This window comes from Haemaphysalis longicornis, unplaced genomic scaffold (genome assembly GCF_048455015.1).
Source record: "Haemaphysalis longicornis isolate Haplotype H1 unplaced genomic scaffold, Haemaphysalis longicornis Haplotype H1 scaffold_1, whole genome shotgun sequence".
Taxonomy (NCBI): domain Eukaryota; kingdom Metazoa; phylum Arthropoda; class Arachnida; order Ixodida; family Ixodidae; genus Haemaphysalis; species Haemaphysalis longicornis.
Genome location: NW_027526203.1, coordinates 79,235,848 through 79,251,052, shown reverse-complemented (window position 1 = coordinate 79,251,052; position 15,205 = coordinate 79,235,848). Strand labels below are relative to the sequence as shown.

Here is a 15,205-nt window from a genome sequence, read left to right as displayed (position 1 = left end):
GAGGGTGGTAGCCAGCGCCACTCTGACTACACGGGGAGAAGGGGACCTTCTTTTCAACCCCCGGGGCGTGACTCGAACATCTACAGCCTGTCATGAGCGGGTTACTGGCGGGAAGCCCTCTTATGCTACCTAGGCATCAAGGCTGCCAGAACCGAGACCCTCGCTAGGCTTTCGCAGAATAATATAGTAAGGAAATGAGGGGCTCGTTGAGGTAATACAGAAAGATAGGTCAGCAGTCTACAACGCCAAAGGAGGCATAGGGGTGTGGTTAGGCTCTTTTCTTTTTTCACTACAGGTAATTAGGTAAACATTTTTTTAATTATACAGAAGAAAGAAAGAAAGAAAAACACGCGCCCAGAGTGGGGACCGAACCCACGCCTTTCGATTACATGTCGAATGCCTTACCAATTCTGCTATCTGGGCGACTGTGTTCTCCTTCACTTTCTGGGCTAGTTATATTTACTAGAACTGTATCTGACGCTTGAGGGTGGTAGCCAGCGCCACTCTGACTACACGGGGAGAAGGGGACCTTCTTTTCAACCCCCGGGGCGTGACTCGAACGTCTACAGCCTGTCATGAGCGGGTTACTGGCGGGAAGCCCTCTTATGCTACCTAGGCATCAAGGCTGCCAGAACCGAGACCCTCACTAGGCTTTCGCAGAATAATATAGTAAGGAATTGAGGGGCTCGTTGAGGAAATACAGAACGATAGGTCAGCAGTCTACAACGCCAAAGGAGGCATAGGGGTGTGGTTAGGCTCTTTTCTTTTTTCACTACAGTTAATTAGGTAAACATTTTTTTAATTATACAGAAGAAAGAAAGAAAGAAAAACACGCGCCCAGAGTGGGGACCGAACCCACGCCTTTCGATTACATGTCGAATGCCTTATCAATTCGGCTATCTGGGCGACTGTGTTCTCCTTCACTTTCTGGGCTAGTTATATTTACTAGAAGTGTATCTGACGCTTGAGGGTGGTAGCCAGCGCCACTCTGACTACACGGGGAGAAGGGGACCTTCTTTTCAACCCCCGGGGCGTGACTGGAACGTCTACAGCCTATCATGAGTGGGTTACTGGCGGGAAGCCCTCTTATGCTACCTAGGCATCAAGGCTGCCAGAACCGAGACCCTCGCTAGGCTTTCGCAGAATAATATAGTAAGGAAATGAGGGGCTCGTTGAGGAAATACAGAAAGATAGGTCAGCAGTCTACAACGCCAAAGGAGGCATAGGGGTGTGGTTAGGCTCTTTTCTTTTTTCACTACAGTTAATTAGGTAAACATTTTTTTTAATTATACAGAAGAAAGAAAGAAAGAAAAACACACGCCCAAAGTGGGGACCGAACCCACGCCTTTCGATTACATGTCGAATGCCTTACCAATTCGGTTATCTGGGCGACTGTGTTCTCCTTTCCTTTCTGGGCTAGTTATATTTACTAGAAGTGTATCTGACGCTTGAGGGTGGTAGCCAGCGCCACTCTGACTACACGGGGAGAAGGGGACCTTCTTTTCAACCCCCGGGGCGTTGAACCCCCGGGGCGTTGAATTAACTGTAGTGAAAAAAGAAAAGAGCCTAACCACACCCCTATGCCTCCTTTGGCGTTGTAGACTGCTGACCTATCTTTCTGTATTTCCTCAACGAGCCCCTCATTTCCTTACTATATATATATATATATATATATATATATATATATATATATATATATTTATATATATATATATATATATATAACGAATCAGAATAGGAAATGAGGGGCTCGTTGAAAATAAGGCAGAAATATGGGTTGGCAGTCAAGAAAACCTGGGAAAGCAAAGGGGAGGAAATAGTAGGTCATAGAAACAGATAAAGAATTTGGAAAGAAAGAAAGTGGAGAAAAAATGCCCGCCAGGTGGGATCCGAACCCACGACCTCCAGAATACGGGTCTGGTGCGATAACCACTACGTTACCGGCGGGACTATTTTACCCCTCCACTTTCTGGGGTATTTCATCATCATCATCATCACCAGCCTATCTACGCCCACTGCAGGGCAAAGGCCTCTCCCATTATTCTCCAATTACCTCTGTCCTGTGCCAACTGTGTCCAATTTATCCCCGCAAACTTCTTGATCTCATCTGCCCATCTAACTTCCTGCCGCCCCCTGCAACGCTTGCCTTCTCTAGGGATCCACTCTGTTACCCTTAATGACCAGCGGTTATCTTGCCTTCGCATTACATGCCCTGCCCACGTCCATTTCTTCTTCTTAATTTCTACTAATATGTCTTTAACACCAGTTTGCTCTCTGACCCACTCCGCTCTCTTCTTGTCCCTTAATGTTACACCTATCATTTTCCGCTCCATTGCCCGCTGAGTCGTTCTCAATTTTAATTGAACCCTCTTAGTGAGCCTCCAAGATTCTGCCCCGTTGGTGAGTACCGGTAAGATGCAGCTGTCATACACTTTCTTCTTCAGCGACAATGGTAGGCTGCTATTCATTATCTGAGAATGTCTGCCATATGCACCCCACCCCATTCTGATCCTTCTAATTATCTCTGCCTCACGGTTGGGATCTGGAGTCACAACTTGGCCTAAGTAGATATATTCGCTTACCACTTCCACTGCCTCGCCACCTATCTCAAACTGCTGTGCTGTCCCGAGGTTATTGATCATTACTTTAGTTTCTTGCATATTAATTTTCAGGCCCACGGTCATATTCTGTTCGCCCAGTGCGGAAAGCATGCTTTGCAATTCGTCCCCCGAGTTACTTAGCAAGGCAACGTCATCAGCAAATCTGAGGTTACTGAGGTATTCTCCATTAACCCTTACTCCCACCTGTTCCCAATCCAACGTTCTGAATACTTCTTGTAAGCATGCTGTGAATAACATTGGAGAGATTGTGTCTCCTTGTCTGACACCCTTTCTTATAGGTATTTTACTGCTCTCCCTATGGAGGATGATCGTAGCTGTAGACCCATTGTAGATATCCTCTAGTATTCTTACATAATGCTCATCTACCCCCTGGTTCCGTAATGCCTGAATGACTGCTAGGGTTTCGACTGAGTCAAATGCTTTCTCATAATCTATGAAGGCTATATATAGGGGTTCAGTATACTCAGCGCACTTCTCTATCACCTGATTGATCGTGTGAATATGGTCCATTGTTGAATAACCTTTACGGAACCCTGCTTGTTCTTTAGGTTGACTGAAATCTGAGGTTGCAGAGATTCGGTTGGCGATTACCTTGGTAAATACCTTGTAGACGACTGACAGTAAGCTGATCGGCCTGTAATTTTTCAAGTCCTTCATGTCGCCTTTCTTCTGGATTAGGATGATGTTCGCGTTCTTCCAAGATTCCGGTACCATTGCGGTCATTACGCATTGCGTATACAGGTTTGCTGCCAGTTTTTCAAGTACAATTTCTCCGCCATCCTTCAAGACGTCTGCTGTTATCTGATCCTCACCAGGTGCTTTGCCCCCTTTCATTTCTTTCAAAGCCTTCCTTACTTCTTCGGTCGTTACTGGTGGGATGTCTATCTCCTCTGAACTGCTGTCTCTTTCGGCATTATCCTGTATGTCCTGGCTACTGTACAGATACCTATAGAACTCCTCGGCCACTGTGACTATTTTATCCCTATTTGCGATGACATTGCCTTGCTTATCCTTAAGTGCATACATCTGATTTTTCCCCACGCCAAGACGTCTCTTCACTGCTTTCAGGCTACCTCCGTTCTTTACAGCGTATTCGATCCTCTCCATATTATACTTCCGTATGTCAGCTGTCTTACGCTTATTTATTAACTTCGAGAGCTCGGCTAGTTCTATTCTGTCAGCTGCGGTAGAGATTCTCATGGTTTGCCGTTTCCTGATTAGATCTTTCGTCTCCTGTGTACGTTTACCAGTATCCTGTCTAGCCATAGTGCCCCCGACTTCTATTGCACACTCCGTGATGAGGCGTGTAAGGTTGTCGCTGGCTTCCTGGGTCGTAGGCTCGGCTTCCTCGTTAAGGGCGGAATATCGGTTCTGCAGCGCGATCCTGAATTCTTCTACTTTACGTCTTACTGTTAGTTCGTTTATCGGCTTCTTTCTTACTAGCTTGTTGTGGTCCCTCCTCAAATCTAGCCTAATTCGAGATCTTACCATACGGTGGTCACTGCACCTTACCCTTCCGAGCACTTCCACATCCTGCACGACGCCAGGGTTATCGCATAATATAAGGTCTATTTCATTTTTGTGCTCTTCATTCGGGCTCCTCCAGGTCCACTTCCGACTCTCCCGTTTACAGAAGAAGGTATTCATTATGCGGAGGTTATTCCGTTCTGCAAACTCAACTAGTAGGTCCCCCCTGCTATTTCTACAGCCCAGACCAAAGTTCCCAACTGCCTTGTCTCCAGCCTGATTCTTGCCTACTTTAGCATTGAAGTCCCCCATAACTACGGTATACTGTGTTTTTACTTTAGCCATTGCCGATTCCAAATCTTCATAGAGGCGTTCCACTACTTGGTCGTCGTAGCTGGATGTGGGCGCGTAGCCCTGTACCACCTTGAGCTTGTACCTCTTATTGAGCCTAATTACAAGACCTGCTGCCCGTTCGTTAATGCTATAGTGTTCGTCTATGTTGCCAGCTATGCTTTTATTGACTAGAAATCCCACTCCCAGTTCTCTTCTGTCCTCTAGACCACGGTAACATAGGACGTGTCCATTTTTCAGCACCGTAAAGGCTTCGCCTGCCCTCCTAATCTCGCTAAGCCCTATTACATCCCATTCAATGCCCTCTAGTTCCTCGAACAACACCTCGAGACTTTCTTCGCTAGATAAGGTTCGTGCGTTAAACGTTGCCAGGTTCAGATTTCATTGGCGGCCTGTCCGGATCCAGGGATTCTTAGCACCCTCTGCTGCGTCACAGGTCTGACCGCCGCCGTGGTCAGTTGCTTCGCAGCCGCTGGGGAATGAGGGCCGAGGGTTTGTTGGCGTATTCATGGGAGGTTGTGGCCGTTACTACACCAGGGTGGCCAATCCTGCTCTGGTGAGGGAGTGCATTGCCGGCAATGGTCGCCGGGGTCAGACCGCACCCCAAGCCCCTTTGTGCAATTCCATCAATACGCGGATTTTTTTTTCTTTTTTGTTTTTAATCCAGTGGGAATTGTTCGGCACCGGGATTCGAACCACGGTCCTTCTGCACGCGAGGCGGGTGTTCTGCCTCTACGCCATCGCTGCATCTCCATCGCTGGGGTATTTATGTCAATGTAATTTTTTTTCCTGTGCTTGGGGGTGGTAGCCAGCGCCACTCGGACTACTCGGGGTGAAGGGGACCTTCTTTTTAACCTGCGGGCCGTGACTCGAGCGTCTAGGACATGTCGAGAGTGGTCGACCAGCGTTGAACCCTCTTAAGCTACCTTTGGCACCAAGACTGCCAGAACAAAGGCCCTCACTATGCATGTAGCGAATCAGAATAGGAAATGCGGGGCTCGTTGAAAATAAGACAGAAATACGGGTTGGCAGTCAAGAAGACCTCGGAAAGCAAAGGGGAGCATGTAGGAGGTCATAGAAACAGATAAAGAATTTGGAAAGAAAGTGGAGAAAAAATGCCCGCCAGGTGGGATCCGAACCCACGACCTGCATCCGACATAAATAGCCCTGAAAGTGGAGGGAAAAATAGCCCCGCCGGTAGCGTAGTGGTTATCGCACCAGACCGGTATTCTGGAGGTCGTGGGTTCGGATCCCATCTGGAGGGCATTTTTTATCCAGTTCCTTTCTTTCCAAATTCTTTATCTATTTCTATGACCTACTATATCCTCCCCTTTGCTTTCCAAGGTTTCTTGACTGCGAACCCGTATTTCTGTCTTATATATATATATATATATATATATATATATATATATATATATATATATATATATATATATATATATATATATAATAGGGTTTGGAAATGAGGGGCTCGTTAGGAAATACAGAAATAAATGCCGGCAGTCTACAACGCCAAAGAAGGCATAGGAAAATGGTTGGACTATTTTTTACTGTTAGTGACGTTACTTTATTATTTTTATTAATTACGTGAGAAATAAAGAAAGAAGAACACGCGCCCCACTCTGGGCGCGTGTTTTTCTTTCCTTTTCACGTAATTAAGAGAGAGAGAGAGAGAGAGAGAGAGAGTAGTAGAACTTTGAAGATGGTAGAGAACACAAGAGAAGAAAAACTTCGAACAAGGTAAAAGCACGATTGCGGCCTACGTTTCAGCAAAGAGAACTTGCTTTCCTCAGGGCAATCTCTCGCCTGGCAGGCCTGGCACTTGGACTCCAGATGTAGATCAATCTTCAGAATTGGATCTGTACTTAAAATCAGTATCAAGAGAAATATTGCCAACAACTAAGCGATCAAACAAGCGCAAGAACCTAACTCCGTCGGAAGAAGTTACCCTGGAAGAAGTTACCCTGAGTAGTTAGGCACCTCAATAACCCTTGCCACTACAAGCCCTTACATAATGATCCGAGCCAGGAATACAGCCTAAAAATCCTTCAGAGCCTCACAGATCTACGATCTAGAGAATTAATGACGACTACTGACTTCAATTTCATGAAACCGAATAATAAGCATGCAGGACATTTTTACCTCCTCCCAAAAGTCCATAAAGTCCCCGTAGAATTATTGTTCACTGCCGACATTCCAGGCAGACCCATAGTTTCGAATAACAATACCCCAACCGAAGCACTATCTCTGTTTCTGAATCATCACCTATCCGACATTCCGGCTCTTCTTCCTTCATTCGTTCAGGACACCCCCCACGTCCTCCGCATAATAGAAGAAATAAATATGGGCGGGCGCCTACCCAGTGGAACCCTCCTTGTTACTCTTGACGTTGCTGCATTGTATACAAACATTCCGTTCGCCGAAGGAATTGAAGCGATTTCAAAATCTCTATCAGTGAACCCGCACCAACATGCACCAGAAGTGTACATAACTTTGTTAAAACTAGTTCTAACTCTCAATTATTTTGAATTTGACTCTTCTTACTTTTTGCAAGTTTTTGGAACTAGCATGGGTACTCCATTCGCACCGACCTATGCCAACATTTTCATGGGGCAACTTGAAGCTACCCTATTAAGCTCTTTTCCGCATAAACGTCTGGTTTACCTCCGCTACATAGACGACATCTTCATGATTTGGGAACACGGTCGCGCGACTCTAGAAACGTTTATATCCCATCTCAATTCTTCGCATCCGACTATCAAATTCTCCTGCCAGTATTCTGAAAAAGAAGTGAACTTCCTAGATACTACCGTCCATCTAGACAACGGTAAACTTAAAACCACGCTTTTTAGAAAGCCAACAGACAGGCAGCAGTACCTAGATTATAAAAGCCATCACCCCAGACACTGCAAAAAAGTGATCTTTGTAGGACAAGCCACCAGGCTTAGAAGAATATGCAGTGATGACAGTGACTACGTAGAGCACCTAGACGAACTCAAGGCCACCCTTATGAACAGGAACCACCCCAAAAGCTCGCTCGATCAGGCGTACCAACGTGTGTCTAATCTCAAAAGGGATGACGTTCTCAACAAACAGCGGCAAAACGAAAGCGCCAGGCCACCTGCCCTAATAACTAAATTTTCAAACGCCCTCCCAAACGTAAACAATATACTGCGGAAGTACTACCCCATTTTAGCCAGTAACGACCGACTTAAAAAGACTTTCCCGGAAGCACCAAGGGTTACCTACCGGAGAAACAGGAATCTAAAAGATATTTTAGTGCATGCTAAAACAGGGCCTTCAAAGCAACCAGTCATAGCCAGCTGCTCCCACCCCAGATGCAAGACTTGTAGGCCCCTGCAAACAGACTGCGTTGTAAAAAGCACAGCCAGTAATTATGTCCACAAGATTAATTCAAGTTTTACGTGCACTTCATCGAACATTTTGTATATGTTGGAATGCTCAATGTGCCACAAACAGTATATAGGCGAAACGAGTCAACCTATGAGCCTACGGCTTAATGGTCACCGGGCCGATACTCTTAGCAAATCCTCCATAGCTGTAGCGCAGCATTTCAACCAACCAGGCCACAATTTTGATGACCTTAAGTTATATATACTTCAGTCAAATTTTAAGTCTCCTAGGGACAGGAAATACCGAGAATCCTACTTAATTCACAAATTCAACTCCATGGAACCTGCTGGAATTAATGCGTCTAAGGGCAACTTGGAATCCTTGCGATATTCACCGGGAATACAGCATTAGGCATTTTCGTGCATATACCTCATCCAAAGACTATGACCGTTCACTCTGCTCTGTACCTGGTCACCTAATTTCTTCTTTTTTTTTCATTCCTTTCCGTCTAACTTAATACTCGCCCTCGTCCCTCCAACCTTTGCTTTTGTAATTCAATTTTATTTATTTTATTTCTTTTTTTTTACTCCGCGTGGTCTTGTGCCCCGTACGTCACTCTAACTTTATCTTTTCGTTTTTGAGTTTCAGGACAGGCCTGTTCCAGGAATGTTGCCGTGGGTGACACGTGCCATTTCAGTTGCCGGGTCATTGCTTTTTCTTTTGTGTGTGCGTTTATGTGGTTTCCCTCCGTGATTTTTTTTCTCCTTTTTTTTTCTTTTTTCCTTGACCTAGTTAGTTTTCACCCCGTCTCTATATTTTCTTTTGACCTGAGGCTTGCAGATAGTTTCTGATAAGGACCCCACCCTCACCGCCTGGTCTGCTTCCGGCGGTTCTGAGATCCTTTCCGTATACCCCGCGGCGGGTCAAAAACACCCTCTCATCCTTTCTCTCCAAAAATTCCACGAATATCAACCACCAGCTGACTTCCATGTGACCTACTTCGCGGCTTAAACTAGACAACCTTCTTGGCCCCTCAATCTCTCCCCCGACATACTCCCAAACCAATCAGCTTGCCCAATTTCCCTTCCATCCTTCCCTCTCCTTTCACCTGGGGTCCTACCCCTATATAAACCGTGCCTGCAAGGCGAGAGATTGCCATGAGGAAAGCAAGTTCTTATTGCTGAAACGTAGGCCACAATTATGCTTTTACCTTGTTCGAAGTTTTTCTTCTCTTATATATATATATATATATATATATATATATATATATATATATATAAATATTGTCACGGGACAGGACACTACCCGCCCCGGCATGGCCCACCACTAATGACGACAAGGAAGAAGATGGGTGTGGAGCGCAGCGAGCCCGGGCTCGGAATGGCTTCTTGTAGATAGTAGTGTAAATACATCGCTTCATCGCCTCATGGTTCGTGTCATCTGCCGCCGCGTTAAATTTGGTGGAGTGTGCGGGTTCGTCATCCCCTTCCTGGACCCAGCACCGCATCGCATCGACGTGGACGCAACCGCCAAGGACAACGAAGCCGCGCCGGGCTGCCCCAGCCCAGTCGAGACCAGAACAAGACGATGCCCCCGCCCCGTGTCCCCAGCCCGAGCGACCCGAATGAAGACCAGCCGAGACCAGCCCACCCAGACACCCCGACGATGGGTTCCCCCGCCCTTCCGTCCGACGTGGCTCGAGGACCTTCGGTGCTTCGTCACGGCTGACGCCATTGCTGTTGCTGGGTCAGGCATCATCAACGCCGTCATCCTCATCCGAGTTTTAAACGCCTCGGGCGTTTAAAACTCGGCACCCCTGTCCGCCAATCAATTATGTGTCCCCTATCACTCCTCAGGTTCTGCCTGTCGTATCCTCTCAGTATAATATTATAACTTATAGTTTGCCTTTCCTCACCACTGTCTTTCTCTCTCACTTAACGTTTCCCTTACTCACCTCTTTCCATTGCCCTGTCTCCCTTATTTATGCTTTTCTAGTTTGTCCTTCGTTATTGGCTTATTGCTGGCTTTCTCTCTCACGTTTCAACGCCCTTTTCTCTTTTCCTCCTCGCTTTCAATCTTAAACCTATGTCACCATCCCCGGAACCTCAAGTGCTTGAACTGTATGTAAACCACTACATTCTCTAAGATATTACTCTTGATAAATGACGGTCCCCGTCCGAAACGTCTTCGCCGGCGAACAATATGCAAGGGGTGTCGTACGTGTGCGCGCTTTGAAGACTCCGCGTGCGGGGGGCGCGTGTTTTTGTCTTCCCTGAAAGGCCTTACCCCATCCACCTCCCCCTCACCTTTCCTCTTTAGCTCCCGTAATGTGTCTACGTGTCCAAGAAACCTGGGAAGAAACAGGCCACCCTATGTGGCCGATAGAGCAAGCAAAATGAACAGTGGCAAGGCAGTTTTTTTATGCGCGGGTACACGGGGCGAGACAAAACATTATCAATGGTCTCAAGAAGAATGACGTATAGAAACCATTATGTGCTTTACATACACACGTGTACGCGTACAACTCCTAAAGCACACAATGTCTATACATAATTACAATGAGCCAATTTTTTACATCACCACCAACTACAGGCTCCTTCGTTGCGTACATCAGTAAAAAAGGCAGCAGATGTGTACGTTACGGGGACAAAAACGAACACTCGCCCTCTTGTTGATTTATTCCACCTGCAACGGTGTTGAATTTGTAGATTAGAAATGATTCAAACATCTCCCTTTCGTCGTGTGTTCTAAACTTCGATTGTAGCACGTTCACCGTGAATTTGTCAAAAGAGTGACCCAAGCAGATGACGTGTTTTGAGACAGGGAGATAAGGCAGCGTTTTGGTGTGCGATCTGTGGTTATTAATTCGTACTCGCAGTGGTGTTTGCGTCAGACCTATGTACTGCGCGCTGCATATAGTGCACTGAAGAAGGTACACAACATTAGCCCTGTCACAAACGAAAGTTCCGCGTATTTGAAAGGAGAAGCTCTGGCAGTGCTTTGAGCAACGAGCGTTTTTTTCATCATGGGGCAAAGCTTACAGCGGGATTTGTTGCAGGGTTCAGAGCCTAGAAATTTGGAAGTTTCAGTTTTTGATGAAGTTATGATGTGTTTCAGGTTTTTTGCTCGTCTGTATACAACTCGGAGTGGTTCAGGGAGGACACGCCGCGTTCGATCACTTACCAGAAGGGTGTTGGGATGTTTTCGCAAGATTATTCTTACGTTCGGAGCGGAGGCCGAATATGTTAGAATCAAGTTGTTTTTTTTTTTTTTTTTTCAATGGCACTGTTTATCACGGGAAGGTGATATTGTTTTCGGGTTAAATCTTTACCTAGTTGGTCACAATTGGCGGCAACGTCTTCAGGGTGGGAACATATTCTTTTGAATCGTATGGACTGGCTGTAAGGAATTCCGGTTTTGCAATGGCGAACATGGCTGCTGTGAAAGTTTAGGTACTGGTGTCGGTCAGTGGGTTTTCTGAACATTGATGTGAGTTCACAGCCAGATATTTGCATGGTGACGTCCAAAACGTTTATGTACAGGCATAGTAAGAGTTACAGAACCTGATGTCTCGGTGGGCATTGTTGAATGCTTCAAAAAACGTAAGGGGAGGTTCCTCTCCATGAGGCCAGATAAGAATAATGTCGTCAATGAATCTCTTATAGAAGACCGGTTTTAACGGGTAGTCTCTTAGCAACTTGTTTTCCGAATTTCTAATGAAGATGTTGCCATACTTTGGACCAATCTTTGTGCTCATTCAGGTGGCATTGATTTGCACCTAATGGTTTTTGATTGAACTCAAAGTTATTCATTTCTAGAATTATTTGCAAGAGTTCCCCAATTGTCTGACTGTCAATAGGCCTCCTTCGCTGCCCAGGGGGCGCTGCGCAAGCGGCTTCCGGGCAGTACTTCCGGGTAGTACAAAGCTGCGCGGGTCCCATAGGATCCCGTGTTGAGAGAAGCAAAATGAGCTCGACGCTCCCGATTATTTTGCGACGTGGTCACCAGCTGATCCCCGACGCGTTCGATCTATTTCAGCGATCAACTTGGCATTAGGGGAAAAAGTTTTGCAGCGCTAAGCACGTTTACAGCGCCGACGGAAGTGCCGAGACTGTGACGGCGTCTGCTACTCGCAGGTTCACCGATCGGTGGCCGTACGAAGTGAAATTTTAAGTGAAATTTCTAGTTTAAACTAATACTCTAGGTCTCTAAGTAGCAAAGACTTCTCAAAAACAGCCAAGAAGAGTGACGCAATCGGCGATGATCGCGCTTTAACAAGCCAGCGAGTCCGGCGGACCGCAGGCTCGCCTGCTGCGGTGGTGCGCCGCTCTTTGGAATACCTGCACACTATGCGTGCACTTTCATTAAACAGTGCTCGTTTGCGTCGCCGTTACGAATAGATGGTGCAGCGTTAGCTTGCCGTTTTTTTGCGTGTCCCATTGACAAAATGCCGCGACAGTCAGAAGCGTGAAAACTGTTTTGCGATTCCGAAATTAGTGGCCGTAAAACAAAGTGGTCGGGCGAACTAAGAGGCCGCTCGCTTTCCTTGTTTGCTCTCGCTTTGCTTAATTACACTCTTGCAGCATACATTCCCAGATCGCACTTAATAGCCTAGAATGAGGGTCAGCAACGGCCGAGTTCCATGCAGCCGACACGGCGGAGGGCTGGACGGCAAATCGGGTGGGAGGAGCAGGGGGGCTTTGAGTGCAAAGAGAAAAAATTCAGCGAATTTCTAATAATATTTCACAATAATCTGGCGAAGTGTGAAGATGGCGGGGCAATTAAACTGGAGGACGCCAATTCTCGGTTCTTGTCTCGCTGTCTAACTCCATTTGAAGTCAAAACTGGCGTGTCGGCGTTCTGATTCGACGACCCCTGCACTAGAAAACCAACACAGTCAGTGATGATCGTGTGTAAATATTCGGGGCCCCGCGCCGTGTATGCGGCTGTGTTATGTGATGTTATAGAAGTACACATCTCTGCAGGCAACAGGCGTGTGATTTTGTGCATGTTTTGCGTCCTTTAAAAGCGCTTAATTTGTTTATTTGGCGCTATTGCCCTATCTACTCGCTAGTATACATGTACCCTGCCGTTCGTAAATCATGCAACGTAAAACGTTACGCAAGAATAATTTAGTTTGCGAAAATACGAAACAAAATTTACACTCGTTTCAAAGGCGGTGCCAGGCCAGCAGTGTCAGCTGAGTCGGCTCCGCAATTCTTGCGTTCGCTTGCATGCTCCCGCTGAAGTAACCTTTTGCAGTTACCTCAGGATATAGGATGAGCAGCGTTCCGTGTTTATGCTACTCGTGAACTTTCCTTTGTCGACCGCACGCAAGAAGAAAAAAAAACTTTAACTGTCGTCAAGCAGTTAAACCACCCGACCTGGCGATACTGTCCCACGCCGCGACCACCGCGAAAGCTCGCTCAAAAGAAAGCCGACAAATCGGCTTATTTCAGCGGATATTATTTTGTTTAGCCTCTGCAACTACTTTAAGGGCTATTTCATACAGTATGCAGTCATTTAAACACGCCACAAAGCGCCACAACCAACTTTCACTCTGGCTTGTAATTGAAAACACATGAGGGCGGCGAGGGTCGTCTGCTTTTGTACTACCCAGAGGCGTTGGCCGCTGGGGGCGCTGCATGTCGCCAAAACTCCAGCGCAGGAGGCCTATTGATCTGTTAAGCGGCTCCTTTTCCTCATAAGCAAGTATTACTGAATTTCTGCCATCTTCGTGAGGGATGTTTGTGCATAGCGAGGCTACATCCAGGGTCACTAAAAGGCTGTTTTAGCTATAGTGAGGTTAATTGATTGGGCAAGTAAATGGGTGGTGTCTTTAATGTAGGAGGGGAGAGAGCATGGTATTTCACGTATCAAGCCATCCACAAAACTGAATATGTATTCGGATACTATGCCTACGTCAGACATGATCGGTCGTCATTGATTGTTCTCTTTGTGAATTTTAGGCAGAGTATAGAACCTCCCAGGTACTGCACTTAGTGGTACGAGAGACCACGCCACTGTTTCAGTTATTTTTTTTTTCTTTCACAAGGCGGTTCAGATTTTCCTTTATCTTATGTTTAAAGTGATAAGTTGGGTTGTTCGGCAATAGTTTGGAAAAAGAAGTGTTATCCAGTTACCATTGGGCTCCAGTTATGTAGTCGGATCGGTTCATAACCACTGTCGCTCCTCCCTTGTCTGCTGGCTTTATTATTATGTCGATACGGGGGCTCAAAGCCTCCAGTGCCTTTTCTTCCCCGAGGAAAAAGATTTTGAGGTAGGGGGTCTGATTCTTGAGGTAGAGAGGTCTGATTCAACGTGACGCAACGTCACGTTGAACTGCCCTAATATAGATATCCAGGCATTTGTCTCTTTGCGCCGGAGGTGTCGATTGACGACTATCTGGGAGTTTTTCTTCACCATCCGTGTTTCTCGGCTTGTACAGGAAATATTCACTGAGTCTTAAAGATCTAGCAACGTTTTCTGCGTCTCTGTAGAGCTTAAATTCATTGACGGAGCCTGTAGCAGGGCAAAAGTTGAGGCCTTTGGAAAGAACTCTATGTTCTTCCGATAGTTCTACATCTGAAAGTTAACAATATGGTCTTCACTCTCGCAAATAGTTTTGGGTATGAAAGAATGGCCAGCGCACGAAGATGTCGAGGCTGCTTCTGATAGGCTGTCAGAAGTGGATTCTATGCCGTCCCGACGGAGATTTTTACGCTGTTTTCTGCAGCTTGCGCTCTTTGTTTTGCATAAAGAGTTCCAAGAGGCGGAGTTCATTTTCGGCTAGGGGATTGTCTCTGGTGAGCTTGCTTTCCTGATTTTCGAGCGACAGTAAGTACGACCACTTATGTTGAATCACATAGTGCAGTAGCTTTTTAGACGCATCATGCAGGATATCTTTTCATTTTTGTTTAAGTTCAGGTGAAACGTCGAGTGTAGCCGGTTCTAAATGGAGTCGGAGATCCTTTGGAACCACTTCAGATTTTTCATGGATGAATAAAGTGTTAACGTGACACTCAAACCTAACTCCTTTTTTCAACAACCTTTCTTATTCTGAAAACGTTTCTAAAAACCGCGTTAACAGAAGGTTTTGCTGGGGTGATACGTAGTCAGTTGGACTGGTTGGCCTGGACGACGTTTTTGTATGCTCTTCGGAGGTTGTAGCGCGGTATCTCGCCAGTCTGCACAGCACCGACCATCGGAGGTAGGTGTGGTAGTGGCGGAACCTTCTCTGGGGTGGGTATAGTCGTGAATGTGGTGTTAGTCTCGGGCTTGTCTTGCTGCCGTTCACGTGCTCCAACAGTCTGGGTGGTCCCGATGTTCGCCGAAAGCGGGGGTGTCGGTGGTCGCTGTGCTGCCGGCTGCAGTTGTCCTGTTGGGGAGGTCACCGGTTCACTCAGCCAAGT

General features: G+C 46.4%; 1 protein-coding gene and 1 non-coding gene across 2 annotated transcripts in view; one reads left to right on the top strand and one right to left on the bottom strand.

Moving 5' to 3' along the window:
- LOC144164678 (frequenin-1-like) overlaps positions 1-15,205 on the top strand; it is an 834,816-nt gene that overhangs the window by 632,509 nt on the left and 187,102 nt on the right. The window lies entirely within an intron of this gene.
- On the bottom strand, positions 1,875-1,947 carry Trnat-cgu (transfer RNA threonine (anticodon CGU)). The gene has a single exon. It is a non-coding gene; the product is annotated as a tRNA-Thr (tRNA).